Below are 21,706 nucleotides of genomic sequence, written 5' to 3'. Positions count from 1 at the left end.
ATAGTAGTTTGCGGGCGCAATACCGGCGTGAATCAAAAAAAAAAAGAGAGATAGTTTGAAGTCTGGTGCTGGTGCTGAGGATGAATATGTTCCTACTCTTTGGTGCTATGATTTGCTATGCTTTTTGAAAGATCAAGAAGAACCTTTGGCAGGCGTTACCACAATGCAACTATTTTCCCAATCGTTTGGGGCGCAATTGCTGTCAAAAATGTTAAGTCTTCAAAGCTATTGTCAGTAGCTAGAAAGCGCAAAGTTAAAGCAAGGCGGTGATGAGGGGGAATCGCTTCTCTCATTATTGTATCCCGTTTCGTTATGAGTGGCAAAATTTTTTGTAAAAGTTGGTCAAATGTTGCCTTGCTCATACGAACGTAATTTTTAAAATCATTTTGTGACGTGAATTCCAGTTCTTTAATAAGCTCACTTTGCCCAAGAACTGCTCGTTTTTTAAACCATTCTTTGCACCAAATTCTTTTTTTGCGATCTTCTCTCTTTTTTTACGCTTAATTGCCCCAGCGAGCAATATTGCTGCAGCACAATTGTTGTCCGTATTCATCGCTGTCTGAAAGAGAACTAATGTTCGGCCAAAAGTTCGTATGGGTTATGGCCAAAGCTGCGAACAAGATTGCGGAATGTTCGCGGAAATGTTCGTGTCGTGTATTTGGCGCTTTACGTTAAGGTGCATCCCTGATAGTTTGTTTACATTTCGATATCCTAATACCGTATATGTGTGAGCAGTATGGACAATCATATAAATAGGTACGACGGAATGGACTGGTCACAAACAGTCCCGACGCCCTGTACAAATGCTACTTAACGATTTACGTGTTCCATCGACACAGCTTTTAGTCATTTTACTAATCAATTTACGGGTACATTTATGCTGGGTATGCTACCCCTGCAAAAATTGTTGGATTACGTGTTCCATTTTCTTCATCCCTGCAAAAACGCTCTCGTCATTCCACGTCATTTGACTAGCTATTACACCGTCATAGGTTATATTCCTAGTCACTTTTGCATGGGCGTGGGTAAGTTTTATGACCAAATTTTTTTGTAGGGATGTTGGAGTTCTCAATAATACTCCTTTGCAATGCGTTTGCGGACCACCATCATCCGATCTTTACTCGTTTTTAACGACCGTGATCACGACACGATGACCATCGAACAGAGTTGCCAAAAGTAAAATATTGCATACAATTAACTGATAATAAAATTTTACTATGGCAACTCTGATAAAATTCAACCGCGCACTGGTTTTATGTATACATACTATAGTATAGAGAAATATTAGGTTCTTTATTCACGCAAATGCTAAATAACATAAGAATATTCGTAGTAAAAAATATAAAAGTTGTATTGCCCTCTTTCATTTACCTTAATTTTAAATTAAATTCACTCCGATAATTCTTTCCGACACAATTCCTCTTTAGTACTTTGGCATATGATCCTCTGTGGGGGCTCCATGGAGTACTACAGTGAAAGTACTTTGGAAAGTACGCTCACGTATGTACTCTATGGAATACTCACAAACAAAGCGAGAGTGGGGTCACCTACTCCTCTCCTAGGACATCGCAATGTTAATTGGAGCACATTTTTTGTATGAATACAGATTAGTTTTGGAATACTCCTATACTCCCAAAGGAGTATTCCATACATTATTTATGGAGTACTCGCGTTTTTTGAAGGGACAACGATCACAGTCAATGCAAAAGATTGACGAATAAAGACGTGCTGTGCGGTTTAACTTTTTACAAAATGTATCTGTTTGTTAATGTTGTGTATATATGGTTATATGTGCTCAACAATTAGACGAATTTAATCTTTTCAATAATGTAAGTTTAGTGAAATGTAAAATCAGTTTTATATGTAACATATTAATTTGCCTGTATTTAAAAACTTTGTTTTTCGTATTTCCTAAAAAATAAATTTGAATCCTGATGAAGACGCGAATATACGTCTAAACGCGTTGATTGAAATCAAAAACTAGATTTTATTGAGATAACCCGGCCGAAAAGCTCCAAATAAAACAACAAGAAGTTTAACTAAAATACCTGGCCCTACAAAATTATTTATCTTAATTAGGTTTAATTATTTTCCCATTTAAAGTCTATTTTGAGCTTCAGTTTCATAACTCTAAATTTTTCTTTTCTATGTATTTAATTAAGTTTATACCTATTTTAGATTTTAGTTTTTCTAACTTCAAATTTTCCTCTTATGCATTTATTATTTAATTTTTTTTTTCAATTTCTAAAAACTTTTTTTTAAGTTTTTCAAAATTCCGTTTAATTATAATCATTAATTATATCATTATATCATATTATATCATTACATTATCACATATTATATCATTATAATCATGTTGTTGTTACCGGGTGGGCCTCTGCCTTTTTGTTGTTGCCGGTAAGTTATCCCTCTTGGTGCTGCAGAAGGCCGTTTAGGTGGGCCTCTGCCTTTTAGTTATCGTTATTGGTAGTGCAGGAGGCCGCTTAGGTGGGCATCTGCCTTTCTGTTATCACTGTTGTTGGTGCAGGAAGCCGTTTAGATGGGCCTTGCCTTTTTGTTGACACTGTTGGTGGTGCAGGAGGCCGTTAAGATGGGCCTCTGTCTTTTCTTGTCATTATTGGTGGTGGAGGAGGTCGTTTAGATAGGCCTCTGCCTTTTGTTGTCACTATTGGTGGTGCAGGAGGCCTTTTAAAAGGGCCTCTGCCTTTTGTTGTCCCTATTTATGGTGCAGGAGGCCGTTTAGATGGGCCTCTGCCTTTTTGTTGTCACTGTTGGTTGTACAGGAGGCCGTTTAAATGTGCCTCTGCCTTTTGTTGTCACTATTGGTGGTGCAGGAGGCCGTTTAGGCGGGCCTCTGCCTTTTTGTTGACACTTTTGGTGGTGCATGAGGCCGTTTAGATGGGCCTCTGCCTTTTGTTGTCACTATTGGTGGAGTAGGAGGCCGTTTATATGGGCCTCTGCCTTTTGTTGTCGCTTTTGGTTGTGCAGGAGGCCTTTTAGATGGGCCTCAACCTTTTTGTTGACCCTGTTGGTGGTGCATGAGGCCGTTTAGATGGGCCTCTGTCTTTTCTTGTCACTATTGGTGGTGGAGGAGGTCGTGTAAATGGGCCCCTGCCTTTTTGTTGACACGATTGGTGTTACAGGAGGCCGTTTAGATGGGCCTCTGCCTTTTGTTGTCACTATTGGTGGTGCAGGAGGCCGTTTAGTTGGCCGACGTCGTAGCAGGTTTTGTAGGCGTGGTTGATGGTGGTAGTTGGGTGCTCCTGGGGTAAGAAAGAAAAAGCAAAATAAGTGGCGTTTATGGTCACTGCTTGTGGCATCTATTTCGCTCGACAAAGCGACTTCGGGTGTTATGCTATTACTGCTTAATTTAGAGCGTATAGTGGGCGTTTAATGGGATTAGGATTTTGTTAACCATATTGCGCACTGGTCTACTTACTGGGTTTTCTTTTTCTTTTTTGAAGTTGAGCGAACCCGATATGAACGGAGAAGTTCGCTCGTTGAACAATCGAGTTCCTCTAGTTGATGCCCGTTCAACACCCGTATAGCAAAACCCCCAAAATCTTATTTTTTTGCACAGTTATCGGCACATTCGCGAATTTTTGTCGGGCTTCTCATAATTTTTTTGTTGTTATAATGGTTTACAATCATGGTTTTCTTATGTTGATATTTATTGAGCTTTACGGCCGATTTCAAATTGTAAGGCTAACGCTAAGTTTTCCTTTTTCTCCTATGCATTTCGGTGCTATTTTGCACCTTCTTCAGGGAGCATAGTAGTAGTACATATAACATTAAATTATAACATATAAACAAACAACATTGAAAACAATTCACAAAAAGTACTTGCGACTATTTTCGTGCGCATACATGTTTACTCTCTGAAATCGCTGTTGAATAAGCGCAATTTATGTTGTCCACAACTTCTTTAAAATTGACAGCATCTTTTATTCGTTGTTGTATCCTCAGTCCTTCCAGTGTCAGTCGGGTTTTTGTTCTTTTTTCTACGTCTAGTATTCGTACAATTGTAAAGTCCGCTGAATGTTTGTTGTTTGTAAGTTGGTCGTTTTGTTATTTCTTGCATCTGCTTTGTGCTCATTGACTCGAATTCCCAAAGTTTTGTTGTACCAATGTATATTTTGTTGCAGTTTTCACCAACTTTACCATTGCATTTTATTTCGTATATGACATTGTGTTGTTGTTCTTTGTCTATTTTGCCTTTTATTTGTGTAAATATTTTATTTAGGGTACAGTGCGGTTTGTGTGCAAAGCTTGTGTTGTTGTTGTTGTTCATAATTTTGTTTAATGTTTTGTTGTCCGTTAAGCCAAGTATATATGTGACTGTCATGTATACACTTTATTTTCCCGTTCTTGTTTGTTTTCCATAGTACTGTGTTCCTGTTCTAATCTATTAATTGTTGTTTGTATAAGCATTTCAATCACTGTATTAGGGTATCCATTTTTGGATAGGATATTTTTTATTTTCCCCTCTTTGTCTATTCTGAACTCCTGGTCGCTTAGGGTGAAAATTTCGTTAATGAGGTTTACGGCGGTATTTTTCTTCTGGGTCCATGGGTGGTTGGAATGGTAATTTATCATTCTGGAGGAAGCTATGGATTTATAGTACCAGTTCGTTTTGATTTTGTTGTTTTCTCTTACAATTTCGATGTCTTGGAAGGTTAATTTTTGTTTCTTTTCTTTTTCTGTCGTGAACTGGATTTTTTTATGTTGTGCGTTCAGTGTTTTGAGAATATCTTCCACGTCTTGGATTTTTACAATAGCTTATATATATTTATTTAATATATCGTCTACATATTTGTCTATGTATTTGATATATATGTCACGGGATTTCAGTTCAGTAATGCTGTCGTCTATAATTTTATTTAACACGAAATCTGCAGCCTCCTCGGCAGTGTTTGGCAAGCGCTCCGGGTGTATTTCTGCCATGAAAAGCTCTCAGTGAAAACTCATCTGCCTTGCATATGCCATTCGAAGTCGGCATAAAACATGTAGGTCCCGTCCGGCTAATTTGTAGGGAAAATCAAGAGGAGCACGACGCAAATTGGAAGAGAAGCTCGGCCTTAGATCTCTTCGGAGGTTATCGCGCCTTACATTTATTAATTTTTTTTTTATATCTGCCACCGTGGGCGATAAGGGATTTCCCATTGGCATACCAAAAACTTGTCGATAAAGGGTTACACCGTACATAAAGTAATTGTTGTCGCGTAGGCAAAACTCTAAAATTTTTTGAAACTGAGGTCTGGTTAGTGTTGTGTGTTCCTCTAATGTTTTCCATTGCTGCATAATGGTGTGGATTGCTAATTGTGTGTGTATATTGGTAAAGAGAGATATCACATCGAACGATACCAGGATTTCGTCATCTTCTATCTCTATATGTTTTAATTTTTCTTTCACTTGGAACGTATTTTGGACGTTATACCTTTTTGATACTATTTCTTTCAGTGTGTGGCCTATGTATTTCGAAAGGTTGTAACAAGGTACAATGACGGACGACGATATCGGACGAAGGGGCGTATTTTCTTTATGTATCTTTGGGAGGCCATACAGTCTAGGTGCTACTGCCGCAGTGCACGCGAGTTGTGTCTTCTGTTTGAGGTTTATGTTCTTTTGGTTATAGATATCGTTCACGATGTTATTGTTCTTCCTTTGTAACTGATGTGTTGGAGCCATCCGTATGGTTTTGTAAGTTGTCTTATTGTTTAGTAGCTCTTTCATTTTTTGTTTGTAGTCTGTCTTGTACATCATTACTGTTTTGCTTCCTTTATCAGCATTGGTAACTACTATAGAGTCTTTGTGTTGTTTCAGAAATTCTTTTGTATTCTTAAACCATTTTATTATAATTTTGTCCTTTGGGCCGTTCCTTATTTTATTTTTGAAGGTGTTGATCTTGGTAGCAAACTTACATCTGATGGTGTCCTTTTGTCTATCATCTTCCATCGTCTGTATTGCTTGTTCAAGGTCTGCAATTAAATGTATCGGAGAAAATGTGTCTCTAGTAACAGGTAGGGCAAATTTTTTCCCCATTGAGAGTACCCACCGGCACTCGTCGGGTACGTCAATATTTGTTAGATTTATAAACCAATCCTCGTTGGCTCTTTGGTTTTCTTATCTTTTTACGTCTTAGCTTCTGTTTTAATTTTTTATTGGTATACTTAAGTAGGATATAAAATAAAGTGTTTTGGTAATATTCCGTTTTAACTTATTTTTTTATTTTCAGAACTAGTTATGAACCACATTAGACTATGTTCGAAACACACAAAACCGGTGGGACCCAGGCTTCACAACATCTATACGTTGCAAACAGATTTTTTTTGCATTCATTAAAATCCAACCCCAATTTTCTGATAATTCATCATTTTCTTTATCTGTTTCGTTTAGTAGATATAGACTTTAAATCGATGAACTTAAAATCCTCTTTGATAACATGGCTGATATATAGTTAATGGTTTTAATTGGAACCATTTGCTGTTCCACATTTCGAGATGCATCGCAAAAGAAACTAGCTTGCGATGAGCATATAGGGCATATATTTTCAACCAGGCTTTCACAATGCACTCTACATGCATTGAATGTTGGCATAAAAAAAAAAATAGATTGTTGGAAGGCGTAAATTAAGTTTGCAGATCACACAAATATTTTCCCTAAACTCTATGGGACATATTTTAAAATTTAATAAACTGGTGAGGTGATGAACTTAAAATCATCTTTGATAACATGGCTGATATATAGTTAATGGTTTTAATTGGAACCATTTGCTGTTCCACATTTCGAGATGCATCGCAAAAGAAACTAGCTTGCGATGAGCATATAGGGCATATATTTTCAACCAGGCTTTGCACAATGCACTCTACATGCATTGCATGTTGGCATAAAAAAAATATAAATTGTTGGAAGGCGTAAATTAAGATTGCAGATCACACAAATATTTTCCCTAAACTCTATGGGACATATTTTAAAATTTAATAAACTGCCAGTAAGGGATTGTAAGCAGTTCTGCAAGAGATTTTGTTTCTTATGACGTATTCTATGTTTTCTCCGGATCAACCGCACAAAATATTTGCTTTAAGTTTAATTCCTTTTCTTTTTTTCACAAACTCGCGACCTCACCCGGCTATGACGCGTGCACTTTACTTTTTGATTCTTCAAAATGGTCTCCTATGCCGTCAAGCCGTTAAAGAAAAATTCCATTCCAACTATTGCAACTGCGCAGTGGAACGGCGCCGTTAAATCGCATGATTAACTGTGGTTGCCATTTTGGAACCATGCAACTGGGTAGTCGCGGTGATATTCCTGCAGCCATCATTAAAGGTTCCCATATACTTTGTTTTTGTGAACCGATGGACTAATGGCAAAATCGTACTGCGCTGAAAGTTGATGTGTCAAATCGTATAAAAACTACGAGTCAGCTGTCACCTTGTATAGTTACGCCATGGTGGTTGCCGTTATTGGGAATTTTCTCACACCAATGGAATATTGGGGGATAGGGGAAATTGCTTGTGCTTTTCCTTGCGTGCAAAAATGTGCTCAAGAACAATTTTTTTCTCGGTTTTTGCAATAATTTTAAAAATTGAAATTTATTTCACAGAAACAAAAAATGTGCTCTTAAAAAGTTTTTAATTGCAAGCAAATGGGTGTTTGAGTTGTCGGTAAAAGTCTAGTTGAGGTGTTGACTGCTAATACGCTACAAAAAATAACGAGAGAGGTGTCAAAAGACGCGTATTGACCTCGATAATAATAATGTGAAAAATAAACTCAAGTCAGTAAAAAAATAACATAACATACATAAATTTTTCAATTCACATTGCCAGTTTTATTTCATATAAAATAAGATTTACTGGAGCACTTACATAAATGAAATGTTAGATTCAATTGTTGGATTTGCTTACATTAACTTTTTCTAAATATGTACATTTTAAGAGCTTGAACCAGCCAAGGAAAACCTTCCGTGCTTTTTGGTCTGCGAATACGGAAATTACCGATTCAAAACTAATGCTGCGAGCAAGGCTGGACTCCAACGCCAATGTTCCAAGGCTTGTCAAGCGATTGTGGCTCATAGTAGAACGTAAAAAATTTTTCACGCGAGACAATAGACTAAAAGAACGCCCTCCTTCAGCCACACTGACTGGAAGTGTGCAAAATATTCTTAATGCTATGCAGATGTTCGGAGATAATCCATCTTCAAGTCATGAAATTTGTTCAGAAGTTGAAATGGTGGCAGCGAATCACATCCCAAATTTCCTAAGTGGATGGCTTTGAGATAAATGATTTCATCTATTAGATCCGTAGAAATATCGATAACATAAATCGTGCAGAATGCCGCTGCCTTTTCTCTGAGCTCTTCTTCTGTCAGATCCTGATACTTCCACAAAAAACTAATTTTAATCGCAATGTCATTTACGGCTTCGAAACGTCTTGTCATGTTACCAATCAAGCAGTCCAAAAGAAGGTAAAAAACTTGCTTGAATCACACTCAGGTGATTCGCTAGGTAATTCATCGAACTAGCGCTTTCTTATCTTCCTTCTTTTCTCTGCGAATGTATTCACAACTCCTATACTCCCTGTCAGAATCTTACATTCTTGAAGTATGATTGACCATTGGTCCCTGAACTTCTTCAACTCATCAATCAGGCTACGTATATTTTCTGTTTCCACGTCCAGTGTGGCATTTCTAGCTTGCAGTACCACATTTCGATGGTTGATTACCGTCAACACTTTGAGCCAAATGGAGGCTAAGAGGATACACTCAAATTTCCCCATATATGCTTCAATACCTTCCAAATCCGTTACGGTTTCTGAACTTAGATTTAAAAGCTTGATTTCATCAATAGCCTTCTTGCGGAATGTGAGTTGCGAAAGGTTTCACACTATCCACACGAGCAGACCATCGTGTTTGTGACATGCTGTGCAAGGAGCAATTAGTATTTTCCTTGAGAATTTCCCATCTCTGAGGGCTTGCGCTAAAGATATTATAAATTTTCTGCGTAATACCGAAAAATGTGATGACTTCTGCACAACATTCAGCAGCTTGCACTCCACATAAATTTAAACTATGACAAGCACAAGGTGCAAATATTGCCAGGGAGTTATCTCTCAGGATATTGCTCTGCGCTCCTTTGTAATGACCGCTCATAGTACTGCCATTATCATGCCCACGGCAGTCATCCAGTGGAAAATTGTTGTTGTTGTTGTTGTTGTAGCGATTAGGTTACTCCCCGAAGGCTTTGGGGAGTGTTATCAATGTGATGGTCCTTTGTCGGATACAGATTCGATACGCTCCGGTAACAGCACCATTAAGGTGCTGGCCCGACCATCTCGGGAACGATTTATATGGCCACATTAAACCTTCAGGCCATCCCTCCCTCCCCACCCCCAAGTTCCCTGAGGAGCTTGGGGTCGCCAGAGCCTCGTCTGTTAGTGAAACGGGATTCGCCGCTCGAAGGTGAGGTTGACAATTGGGTTGGAGAAGCTATATATTGCGCTACACAACCCCTTGAATCCCAGTGGAATATTGTGCTTTTTTAGAGTGCTGCGAATCAGCTCAGCGATAGCTTCTCCTATTTTTGCGTTACAATCGACAAACTCTAAGAAGCGTTCTTGGATTTTCCATTTTCCGGAGTCCCTGTCTAATAAAACGTAACGCAATATAAAAACAGTCTGCTCAATATGCTCCGAATCAGGGGTCGCATCCACTATTACTATGTAATACTTGACGGACTTTCTCTCGCCTTCTATCTTTCTAATTACTTAACTTACACAGATTTCTATGAACTCATTTTGTATTCCATGAGACAAATAATGTGCTTGGAGACGATTCTTTTTCGTTTGAGATTCCCTCACCTTCTCCAAATGTTCATGCAATATGGGGTCATAATTGCTGATCACTTACAAAATACTCCAGCAAGCTGCTTCATTTTTAGGGGTTTCCGCTAAGGGAAAATCCACTGAACTTGCATTTCGAATTCTCATTTCATATTGGCGCCACCCTATATAGCAAGTTTTATGATTTTGACTATTTTCATGTTCAGGAATGTTGTCGTGTGACCTCTTCCAACCTTTTTCTTTAGAATAACCTGAAGATTTTCTGAAAACTGATCGGAAATTTTACTGAAAAGCCGGCATGGAAAACAAAAAAAGCGCTTCTTTTGTTGCACTAGAAACGAGCCAATCACGCTTTACTTTTTCTCCGTTTTTTTAGAGTAGTATGGAGTGTGATTTGAAGGAAATGGCGACCACTTAAGTTGTTCGGAAGTCGAAATAAAATGTGATTTTAAGTTAGTTGAAGCATTTTTGACAGATACCGCTTATAAAATTGTGTCAAAAACATTTATCTAACTTAAAATCATCCTCTCCGCGGCCCTGAAAGTATTTAAAAACAGACTACATACATACTTTCGAAAATACTTTGAAATCGAAAGCTTACATTTTGGTATTATTAAGCGCTGTACGCAGATTAAAAAACATTCAAGAAAAATTTTGCATTTTTCTTGAGCATGAAAATAGCAGTAGGCACAAAATTTTGGCATTTCACGATGCATGGAAATTTATACATGAATACCACTTTTATAAAAAAAAAACCAAATTTATAAAACTTTTTGATACCATTTCGGGAGCGCTTTGGACCGCATGTTACGCGATCGTTTAGTCTGTGGTTTACGGGATGAGGCACTTCAGAAAAGCCTTCTCTCTGAATCTGATATAGTACTCAAGAAAGTTATCGACCGCGCTTCAACGGCAGAAGTAGCGGCAAAGAATGCGCTAGTAATGCGGCGATCCGAGCAAGTGCATCAAATTACTAAAGGAGATAGCAACAATTTACCACCCCGAAACAAAAACAAATATAAAGCAAATAAGGCTAACAGTAAGCCTTGCAACGGTTGCGGGGGTAGCACCCTCGTTTTCAGTGCCAGCACCGTGAAACTGTATGCTCGGCATGCGGCACCAAGGGCCATTTGCAACGCGTCTCTCGCTCGGCAACATCCAACTCATCGTCTACTCCTCAGAAAGCATCTAACAATTCACGTCGTGGAAAAATATCAAAACCACAGTGTATCAATCAAATTCTACCTGTGGCTAATTTTAAGAAGTCAACGTCGATAGTTATAAATGGACGTTCGTGTCAATTTGAAATCGACTCGGGCTCGAACTACACCATAATTTCAACGCAGACTTTTCAGCGCACATGGCCAAATAGCCAGCCTAAGATACATAGTTGGGACCTTCAGTTGATGGATTATCAACGTAATCACATCCCTATTAAAGGAGTCATAGAGGTAGACGTCACATATCAATCCCGAAAAGTGACAGGACTTCCAATAGTCATTCTGGATGGCAACCGCTCAGCTGTCTTGGGATTCAATTGGTTCGCTCCTTTGGGTATTAGCATTGAAGGAGTAAATGTCATTGCAGATGTACCGTCAATTGCTAAGGTACTTTCAAAATTCAATCACCTATTTTCCGACGAACTTGGTGTTTTAAAGGAAACCCAATTATACTTCAGATTGATAGAAATGTTCAGCCAATTCCATTAGCCACCAGAGCACTCGTCGAATCCCAATTGGACCGATTATGCAGACAAGGCATATTACAACCTGTTGAGTACTCTGACTGGGCAACACCTATCGTACCAGTTCTTAAACGCGATGGCTCAGTGTGAATTTGTGGAGACTACAAGTCAACACTCAACAAGGCACTCAGGCCACATAATTTTCAAATTCCTGCCGTTAGGACCCTGCTCTCGTTTATAGAGGGTGGAAACATATTCGCCAAGCTTGATTTGGCACAGGCATATCAACAATTGGTTGTTGATGAGCAGTCGTCACTACTGCAAACAATCGTTACACATAAAGGAGCATTCGGAGTAACACGTCTTCAATTTGGAATCTCCTCTGCACCCGGCATTTTCCAAAACTTTATTGAATCGCTCTTGCGAAACATACCGGGTGTGTTGCCTTATTTTGGTGATATAATGGTAATGGCAGCCACCGTGTTGTGATGGTAGCGTGCTCCGCCTATCACACCGTATGCCCTGGGTTCAACTCCCGGGCAAAGCAACCTCAAAATTTTATAAATAAGGTTTTTCAATTAGAAGAAAATTTTTCTAAGCGGGGTCGCCCCTCGGCAGTGACTGGCAAGCGCTCCGAGTGTATTTCTGCCATGAAAAGCTCTCAGAGAAAACTCATCTGCCTTGCAGATGCCGTTCGGAGTCGGCATAAAACATGTATGTCCGGTCCGGCCAATTTGTAGGGAAAATCAAGAGCAGCACGACGCAAATTGGAAGAGAAGCTCGGCCTTAGATCTCTTCGGAGATTATCGCGCCTTACATTTATTTTTTTTTTAATGGTAATGGGTAAAGCAGAAACCGAACTTGCAGAACGTATTGAACAGGTTTTTACACGATTCGATGAATCGGGGTTGCGGCTACGTAAAGATAAATGCGCATTTGGAGTCCCAGTTGTTGATTTTCTTGGTTTCAAGCTGGACTCCCAGGGCATTAGGCCAGCATCGAATAAGATTTCTACCGATAAAAAACAGCTTCAAGCGTCTTTGGGACTCCGGAATTTTTACCACGCGTTCCTTTCAAACAAAGCGACGCTGGCCGAACCCCTTCATCGCCTTTTAGATAAGAACAGCCGTTGGAGTTGGACAGATAAACATAAGGCAGTTTTCGAAAATCTAAAAAAACTTTTAACGTCAGACCGTGTACTCGTACATTATGATGCAAAGTTACCCTTATTAGTAGTTTGCGATGCCTCTCCTTACGGCATCGGTGCCGTTCTTAGTCATCGTATGCCTGATGGCGCCGAAAGGCCCATAGCGTTTTACTCTAGGACACTGTCGAAAGCAGAGAGAAATTATGCACAAGTTGACAGAGAAGCTGTGGCTTTAATTGCAGGGGTAAAAAAATGTCACGAATATTTGTATGGCAGAAAGTTTACTCTTGTCACCGTCCATCGGCCGCTTTTGGGTATATTTACGTCATCAAAACCGGTTCCCACCGTTATATCCACTACAATTCTACGTCGCTGCATTTATTTACGCGCTTACGATTTTGACCTCGTATATCGCCAAGGTAACAAAATGGGAACGCAGATTGTTTAAGTCGTTTAACAATACCTGAAGGAACCCGTTATAATGACAACAGCGAAGAAATGTTAATGATAGAAACAGTTGCTAAACCCATCGTGGATGCCAAGCAAATTGCAACGCAAACTGCAAAGGACGTGAATCTCGCCAAGGTGCTAAGCTGGGCGTTAAGGGGATGGCCAGAAACCGTCAATCGTACTGATGCGTTGTACCCATTTTATACTCGTCGAAACGAGATATCGTCAATCAAAGGTTGTCTACTCTGGGGAAATCGAACTATCATTCCACCAGGTAGTCGTAAGGTAATTCTCAATGCGTTAAACACAGGCCACCCAGGCATTGTCAGGATGAAAGCTTTGGCACGAAGCTATGTCTGGTGGCCAAATATGGAATCAGAAATAGAAGGTGCCGTAATAAAGTGTGTGCCATGTCAGGAAACAAGGAACGAAAATGCGCATGCACCAATTCACTGGTGGGAAACTACTAAATCATCCTGGCCACGCCTTCACGTAGATTTTGCCGGCCACTTTCAGGCAAACTATTCTTTATCGTAGTCGACTCATTTTCGAAGTGGCTCGAATTTTTTTTAGTAAAGTCAACCTCATCGAAATCGGCTATAACAGTACTGCGAAATCTTTTTGCAGCACACGGATTGCCAGATGCCACAGTATCCGACAATGGTACAGCCTTTACATCAGAAGAATTTAAAGTTTTCCTGCAAGACAATCTAATTCGCCAAATTCGCTTTGCTCCATTTCATCCATCCTCTAACGGGCAGGCTGAAAGAATGGTGCAAACAACCAAGAACGTTCTGAAGAAAATTCCGGAAAGCACGGATATAGATCTAAAACTGTCTCGATTCCTCTTTAACCAGCATATCACTCCACATACATCAACAGGACGTTCGCCATCTGAGCTAATGTTCAACCGCCAACTTAAGACGTACTTCGACAAGATCCATCCCCATTAGTTATCGTCAAAAGTTGCCAACAATATTAAAATAAAAACATATAGTGAAGGTGACGCTATCTGGATTCGAAACTACTCTTCAGGACCAAAATGGATCCAAGGTACCATATTATCTAGAACAGGGCCGATTTCATACACAGTGAAGCTGCAAGACTCGAGAACGGTCAAGCGACATCAAGATCAAATGCGAAGTCGCCAAGTAGACGATGCCCCTCAGTTTATAGAAACACAATCGGAAACAACAAGTGAAACCAGTGCGGAGCAAGATAACGAAACATCGGAAAATCCGTCGCACACTACGCAGTCTCCGCAATCTCGACAATCTGCCGCTGAAGCAACAGCATCTTCAATGAGCCGACTCCACGTCGATAGAGCAGAGAAAGACGCCCTCCACAATTTTACACAACTGGGCGTTAAGGGGTGTTATGTACGATCCCTGTATATGCACGGTCCCTGCTCGTAAATTCTATCAATCCGCTGCTTAACTACATAATTCACATAGCTGTCATTTTTTGGTTATGTGCGAGCACAGTTCATATACCAATATCAGCCAACCTGTACTTAGGTATATAAAACCGGTCTTTCTCTTTGACTATGACGATGGATCTAAAACACACAGTTGCCAGTTGGATAGCGACCGCGTAACCATATACTAATGCTTTTTGAGACTTGTTGAAATAATATATTGTAAGTAATAAGATAAATGAAACAAAGTAAAGTATTGAATATTAAAATAACAAACCTGCTTCGCTTCGAGAACCTGGCGAGGAAGCGAACAGGAAATCGGTTCACCCGTAGAGAGCCACTTCCAAGAACCTCCGAGGTCAGTTAACGTCGCGCACGACTCACCCCTAAGGTAAGAGTCTCAAAGTTCTATCGCGAAGCTAGCCGGTCAACAGAAGGTCCATCAAAAAAAAAAAAAATCAGTTGAGGAAAATGGTTAAGTAATTTTGTTTCCTAGGTAAAAGGCTTTGCGGCGGATAGACATTTGTTATGGAGAACTCGTCAAAACTCCTTATGGTATTTTCTAGTGGTTATCGCCCCCACCGAAAGGCTTAAAAAAATATATAGACATTTTAATGAAAGAGAACTCGTCAAAACTCCGTAAGGCTAGTCCAACTCGAGTTTGGACTGCCAGGTTGTTCACGGTTCCCGGTGAGAACGCGTGTGAACACCCTATGAATATCGTCGCTCGGGGAGAGAACTGGGCGAGATGTCCCCGACCGCCAAAACGCCCAGACAGGGTAAAAAAATCTAATTTGTAGGTTTAAAAAAAAGCATTTTGTAAATTTAGCAAAAAAAAACGTTCTTGTCGGTTATTGTGGACGAATATCCGAAGCATGGAAGCGACCTATCAATTTCCCGTTTAGGTCCTCGAGATCATACAATTCATTGCCTATTTTTCGGAGCACTCGACACTTAAGATATTTTGGCAGGAATTTGGCGTTAATGCCCTGTTTGAAGTTACTCAAAGCAAAGTTTTTCCGGAAAACTTCCTGACCTTCCTTGTTGTTGACTTGTCTAGAACGCTTGTTATAGGTGTTTATTCCCCTATCCTTGGCCTGATCTAAATTTCTGCGGATTTGCTCACGAATATTAGTCAACTTGTCCGCTCTATTTGCTATCGTAACCTGATCTTCCCTAAGGCTGCCGAGTTTTTCCAAAATTTTGTACGCTGAGGCATTTTGGACCATGTTTTGACCATATAATGAAAAAGTATGGAGAGCACTGAATTGCCGTATGAAAGTCGCTCCTCAATACTGCTAAGATCTCTGGTATATGTTTATCCCAATCGGTATGGTCTGGTTTATCCTTCAGGAAAATTCTTATTTTAGAAACAATTTCTCTATTAACTCGTTCTGAGGCGTTCGCTTAAGGAGAACACAAACCCGTCCTCACGTGTGTCATCCCATAATTTTCTAAACATTTTTTTTCATTTCCTTCGAGATAAACTGTTTACCATTGTCGCTTTGAATAAACTCATTACACTTTAATTTCAGAATATAATAATAATAATGTAACGAATTTGCTGCAAATCCTCTTATTTCAAATTCTCTGCTAAGTTCGAATCACTAAACTATTGAATAAATAAGTCCAATATGTAATAGTGCAAAATTGCCTTTATTAAAGTACTTCACAATAACGCTCAAACTGTGCAACGAATAGCCTGCTTAATAACCAAACTGATTGATAGTTCAAATGAAACTCTACTACTCAAAATAATACTGCTCTTGCTCACTAGATAGCGTTTTAATCGAAATCTCAAATCAAACTGAATTCCAGCGCCTCTACAATTGCCGCATTTTATACTCTCGGATTTCAACGTACGCATCTTCTAGGTGCTTCCAGAATCTACTAGTCCAGCAGCTCTCAAACTTCTCAGCTGTAACTACAATTGCATAATTTTATAGTTTTTCTCATTGCATACTTTCAGGAGTATCTCAGATATATGCATGTGTTTGTGCATTGACTTTCCGCTGCTCGTTTACGTACATGGTACATATGTGTAGACGCAATTATTGCTTTGTTTATGTAGATACATAATGATTGATATATGGATGTGAATTCACGTCACTGCTTAGCATCGGCTTAGAGACGATAGCATCGCTCAGTGCTGCTAACATTCGTTACACTACCCTCCACCTAAGTCTGATCGTCCCGATCAGACAAATCTCTCGATCTAACCGCTGCTAGCCTCTCCAAATGAACCACTTTCATTTTGGTTCGTGGTTTGCCAATGGTTTGTATGCGGTACACTACATCGTTGATCCATTTTACAACTTTGTGTGGGCCTTCCCAGTTACACTGCAATTTCGGGGACAAACCTTTTTTTCGTTGTGGGTTGTATAGCAGCACCAAATATCTTTCCTGAAACCCTTCCGAATTAATTGCTTTATCGTACCTCGCTTTCATCTTGTCACTCATAATCTTTGCTCGTTGCATTACAAGATCGTGTATCTCTCTCAGTTCTTCTTCCAATACATCAGTGGATTTCTTGATATTCCTCTCCGTATCGGCACCTATCCCATACTTCAAATCAGCTGGCAGTCGAAGGTCATTGCCAAAAATTACTTTTGCAGGGGTTTGGCCCGTTGTCTCATGCACTGCTGATCGGTAAGCCATCAAGAATAATGGTACGCGGGTATCCGCTTATGGTACTTGTCTACTACTTTCCTTAAATGCTCCTCCAAGGTTCTATTGAAACGTTCCACCATACCATCGGACTGGGGATGCAATGCAGTTGTCCGTGTTTTTCGAATGCCCAATGATTTACACATTTCTTGGAACACAGCTGATTCAAAATTCCTGCCTTGGTCAGAATGTAACTCCATTGGTACAACATACCTTGCAACCCATTCGTTTTTAACCACTTCTGCTACTGTTCCTGCTTCTTGGTTTGGGATTGGGTATACCTCTGGCCATTTGCTGAAATAATCCATAACCACCAGTACTACTTGTTTCCGCGGTTGCTAGTAGGAAATGGAAATGCGACATCCATAGCGATCCCTTCAAATGGTGCACCTGAAATATACTGCTTCATATGGCCATGACTTCGTGTTTTGGGCCATTTCGCTCTGTTGCATACCTCGCAGTTGGCAATCCACTCGGTGACCGACTGACGGCAGCCAACCCAATAGAATCTCTGCTTAATTTCCTCGAGCATCTTCGTGATTCCAAGATGACCTCCACTTGGACCATTATGCAGCTCGTTGAGCACGTCAGGAATCCTCTTTCTGGGAACAACTATCAGTTTCTTCTTAAATTTACCATCGTCACTTTCCCATACTCGATGAAGGCAACCGGATATCAATTCTAAACTGTTCCACAGTGCCCAATATGACTTCGCAATGGGCTCTCTGCTGACATCTCTTCTCCGTTTGGTCTTTCGTTTCATTCGAGCCATTTCATAACACGTGACCGATCTGTATCTTCTAGCTGGCACTTTCTTAGCTGTTCCTTGTCCCATTCATCTGTACACGTTATAGTCATTAGCCGGACATCTATAATGTCTTCTTTAGCCCCTTTGAACAGTGCTCGCATTCCAAACTACATGGTCTTCGTGACATTGCATCAGCATTTCCATGGGTGCTACCTTTGCGATGCTCAATGGAAAAGTCATAGCTTTGTAGTCGCTCGATCCACCGTGCCAATTGTCCTTCCGGATTACGGAACTGCAGAAGCCATTTCAACGCTGCCTGCATCTGTATCTAGAATAAACGTTGCTCTTGAAATCGGATATGCCAACATTGGGGCAGTGCACAAAACTCTTTCAATGTTTGGAAAGCTACTTCTTGCTCCTTCTTCCATTCAAAAGCTCTATTTTTCCTTGTTAGCTCGTGGAGACTATGGGCTACGCTGGCAAAATTTGGTACAAATCGGCGGTAATATGTGCACAGCCCAAGGAAACTTCTCAATTCATGCAGATTCTGTGGTCTTGGCCAATCCTTTACTACCTCTATATTTTCATTCGCTGTACGGATACCTTCTGTCGTTACCTTCTCGTTACCCCAAATAATTTACTTCCTTTTTAAACAGCGCACACTTTATGGGACTTAACTTCAGACCAGCGCCAGCTATTCTCTGGAAAACTTCATCTAAGTTTTTAAGATGTTCATCAAAGTTCTTGCCCAATACGATGATGTCGTCCAGGTACACCAAGCATGTTTTCCAATGTAGTCCTTTCAATACCAGATCCATGAGTCTCTCGAAAGTAGCTGGTGCATTACATAGTCCAAAGGGCATTACTGTAAATTGCCAAAGACCATCTCCGACGCTGAAGGCTGTTTTCTCTTTGTCTTCCTCCTTCACCTCCACTTGCCAGGACCCGCTTTTCAAGTCCAGTGTGGAAAACCATTTCGTACCAGAGAGTGAGTCCAGAGTGTCGTCAATTCTTGGCAATGGGTAGCTATCCTTTTTCGTAACGTCATTCAACTTCCGGTAGTCCACGCAAAACCTCATTTTTCCATCCTTCTTCTTTACAAGTACTACCGGTGAGCTCCAGGGACTAGCTGATGTTCGATGACGCCGCTGTCGCTCATTTATTGAATAATAATTTGACTCACAACTTCCCGCTTCGCCAGTGGAACACTACGTGGAGCTTGACGTATCGGCCTCGCGTCTCCAGTGTCAATTTGATGTTTCACAACATTGGTGCGGCCTGTTTTGGAACCATCCTGGTCAAAGATGTTTGCGTACTTTAGGAGCAGTTGCTTTGCCTTACTCTGATAATCTTCCTCTAGCCCCTTCGTCCATGCCGTGATGTCATTTGAAAGATCAGTATTACTAGATGAAACGTGTTCCTGGAGCTGTTCACAGTTAATAACTACTTCGGCCTCTTGGCATCTTCCCAAAATAGCTCCTTTGGTCAAATTGAATGGTGACTTGAACTTATTGAGTACTCTTACCGGAATACGTCCATCTTGTTTTGTCATAGCCAGGGTTTTTCCTACAAGTATGTTCAGTGCTGATTTATTTGCTGCTTTGACCACCCACAATTTGTTTGTCCCACAATCTCCATCAACCTTTGCCCAGATGACTGCTTCTGATTTTGGTGGTATTTGCTGACTCTCTTCCACCAGCACTCGTTTACTGCTGTAGCCTCTCTCGTAGCCGAAATTAAGTGGCACATCCATGTTCTTATATCGCATCGTCTGGCTTTGCATATCGATTTTGATGCCTTGGTTGATTAAGAAGTTCACTCCAATTATGATTTCATCAACAATACCTGCCACTATAAAATTGTGTAGTACGTTGACGTTCCCAATTGCTACTTCACATTCTACTTCTCCAATAACCTGGGTTTCCTCTCCCGTGGCTGTACATAATCTTGCTCCAAGCAATGGTCTTATCTTCTTGTTGACTAAATCTGATCGAATGATGGAATGGGATGCACCCGTATCTACAGTCAGTAACCGTTCCTTTCCATCCACATGTCCTCCGACAGTAAGATTGCTTGACCTTCTTCCAACTTGCGAGATAGAGATTATGGGGCATTCAATTGAGGGAGCCAGCTGTTGCCCCTTGCGGCTGACTCTCTTTAGTTTAACGATTGAGTGGACTTGGATATTTGCTCATCTCCTTCAGCTCTGCGTTTACGACCACCCACATTGTTGGAACTGTTAGGGTTGGTGTTGCAATAACGCGCGATGTGTCCTTACTTTCCACACTTAAAGCATTTGACTGCATCATTATTTTTCTCCTGCGTACCCTTCAATGCTTACAAAATTGCGTCTACCCAGTCTGGCCTTTCAACTTCCACGCGATGAGCTTTGTACGCTGGCTTACTCAAAAGTGAGGCTGTTTCCTGAGTCAGTTCATGCGATACCGTTTCAGCAAATGTTAGTTTTGGATTCGCATATGTAGCCCGCTTCGTTTCCACATCTCGTATGCCATTTATGAAGCTCTGGATTTTTACCCTTTCAGTGTATTCCACGGGTGCGTCCGCATTTGCAAGATGAGCCAATCTTTCAATATCTGAAGCAAACTCCTGCAATGTCTCATTTGCTTTTTGGTAGCGGTTTTGCAACTCAATTTGGAATATCTGTTTTCTATGCTCGCTTCCATAACGTCGTTCTACAGCAGCCATCAATACTTCATAACTGTTCCGTTCATACTCTGGAATCGTCTGTAAGATTTCCGCTGCAGGCCCTTTCAATGCCACGAACAGTGCAGCAACTTTATCTTCCGTATTCCAGTTGTTCACTGCTGCGGTTTTCTCAAACTGTAGCTTGAAGACCTGGAAAGGAACAGAACCGTCAAAAGATAGTGTTTTTACCTTTGGATTACTCGCTGAAACTGCTGGGCGATTTAGTTGCAACTCCTGTATACGATCTTTCAAAGCATCCATCTCGGCCTCCATTTTATCTTGTCGTTCACTAAAAGCCTCCAGCTGCCATGAGACTTTTGTTTCCTGTGCCTCCAGCTTCGTTGAAATACGCTCTTCCTGGGCTTCGAGTTGCAATGTTATGCGTGCCTCTTGCTCTTTTAATTGTTCTGCAATTCGTGACGCCTGTGATTCCATCTTGGATGCCATATATGTCTTCTGTTCTTCCATCTTGGATGTTAAACGTGTCTCCTGCGATTCCAGTTGAGTTTCCGTCTTGGATGTTATACGGTTCTCCTGGGATTCTAGTTGAGATGCCACTGTCGATGTTTGAGCAGATATTGCAGCTAAAATCATGTTCAAATCTGTGCTCGTAACTGTCTGCGAAGTTTCATTTTTCTCTTAAATTTTTGTTGTCTCGTCGCCATCAAGATGAAAGACATACATTCTCCACGTCAATTCCTTCTGCTTCCATTGCCTCTCGTAGTCTTGCCTGAAGTTCAAGTTTAACACCGCTTGCATTCAATCCACGGCTCTCCAACTCTTTCTTCAGTTGCTGGATCTTCAATTCACTGAACTTTGCCATGTCCTTGTTGTCCTCTGGAATTTATTCAACAATTCCTCTTCTGACACCAATTGTAACGAATTTGCTGTAAATCCTCTTATTTCAAATTCTCTGCTAAGTTCGAATCACTAAACTGTTGAATAAATAACTCCAATATGTAATAATGCAATATGACCTTTATTAAAGTACTTCACAATAACGCTCAAACTGTGCAACGAATAGCTTGCTTAATAACCAAACTGATTGAT

General features: G+C 40.4%; 1 pseudogene; it reads right to left on the bottom strand.

Moving 5' to 3' along the window:
• The window catches only part of LOC137246021 (eukaryotic translation initiation factor 3 subunit I-like), a 50,983-nt pseudogene extending 29,504 nt beyond the window's left edge, over positions 1-21,479 (bottom strand).
• Positions 21,480-21,706: the final 227 nt, after the last annotated feature.

This window comes from Eurosta solidaginis, chromosome 3 (assembly GCF_040869045.1).
Source record: "Eurosta solidaginis isolate ZX-2024a chromosome 3, ASM4086904v1, whole genome shotgun sequence".
NCBI lineage: Eukaryota > Metazoa > Arthropoda > Insecta > Diptera > Tephritidae > Eurosta > Eurosta solidaginis.
This window is presented reverse-complemented; position numbering and strand designations above follow the sequence as displayed.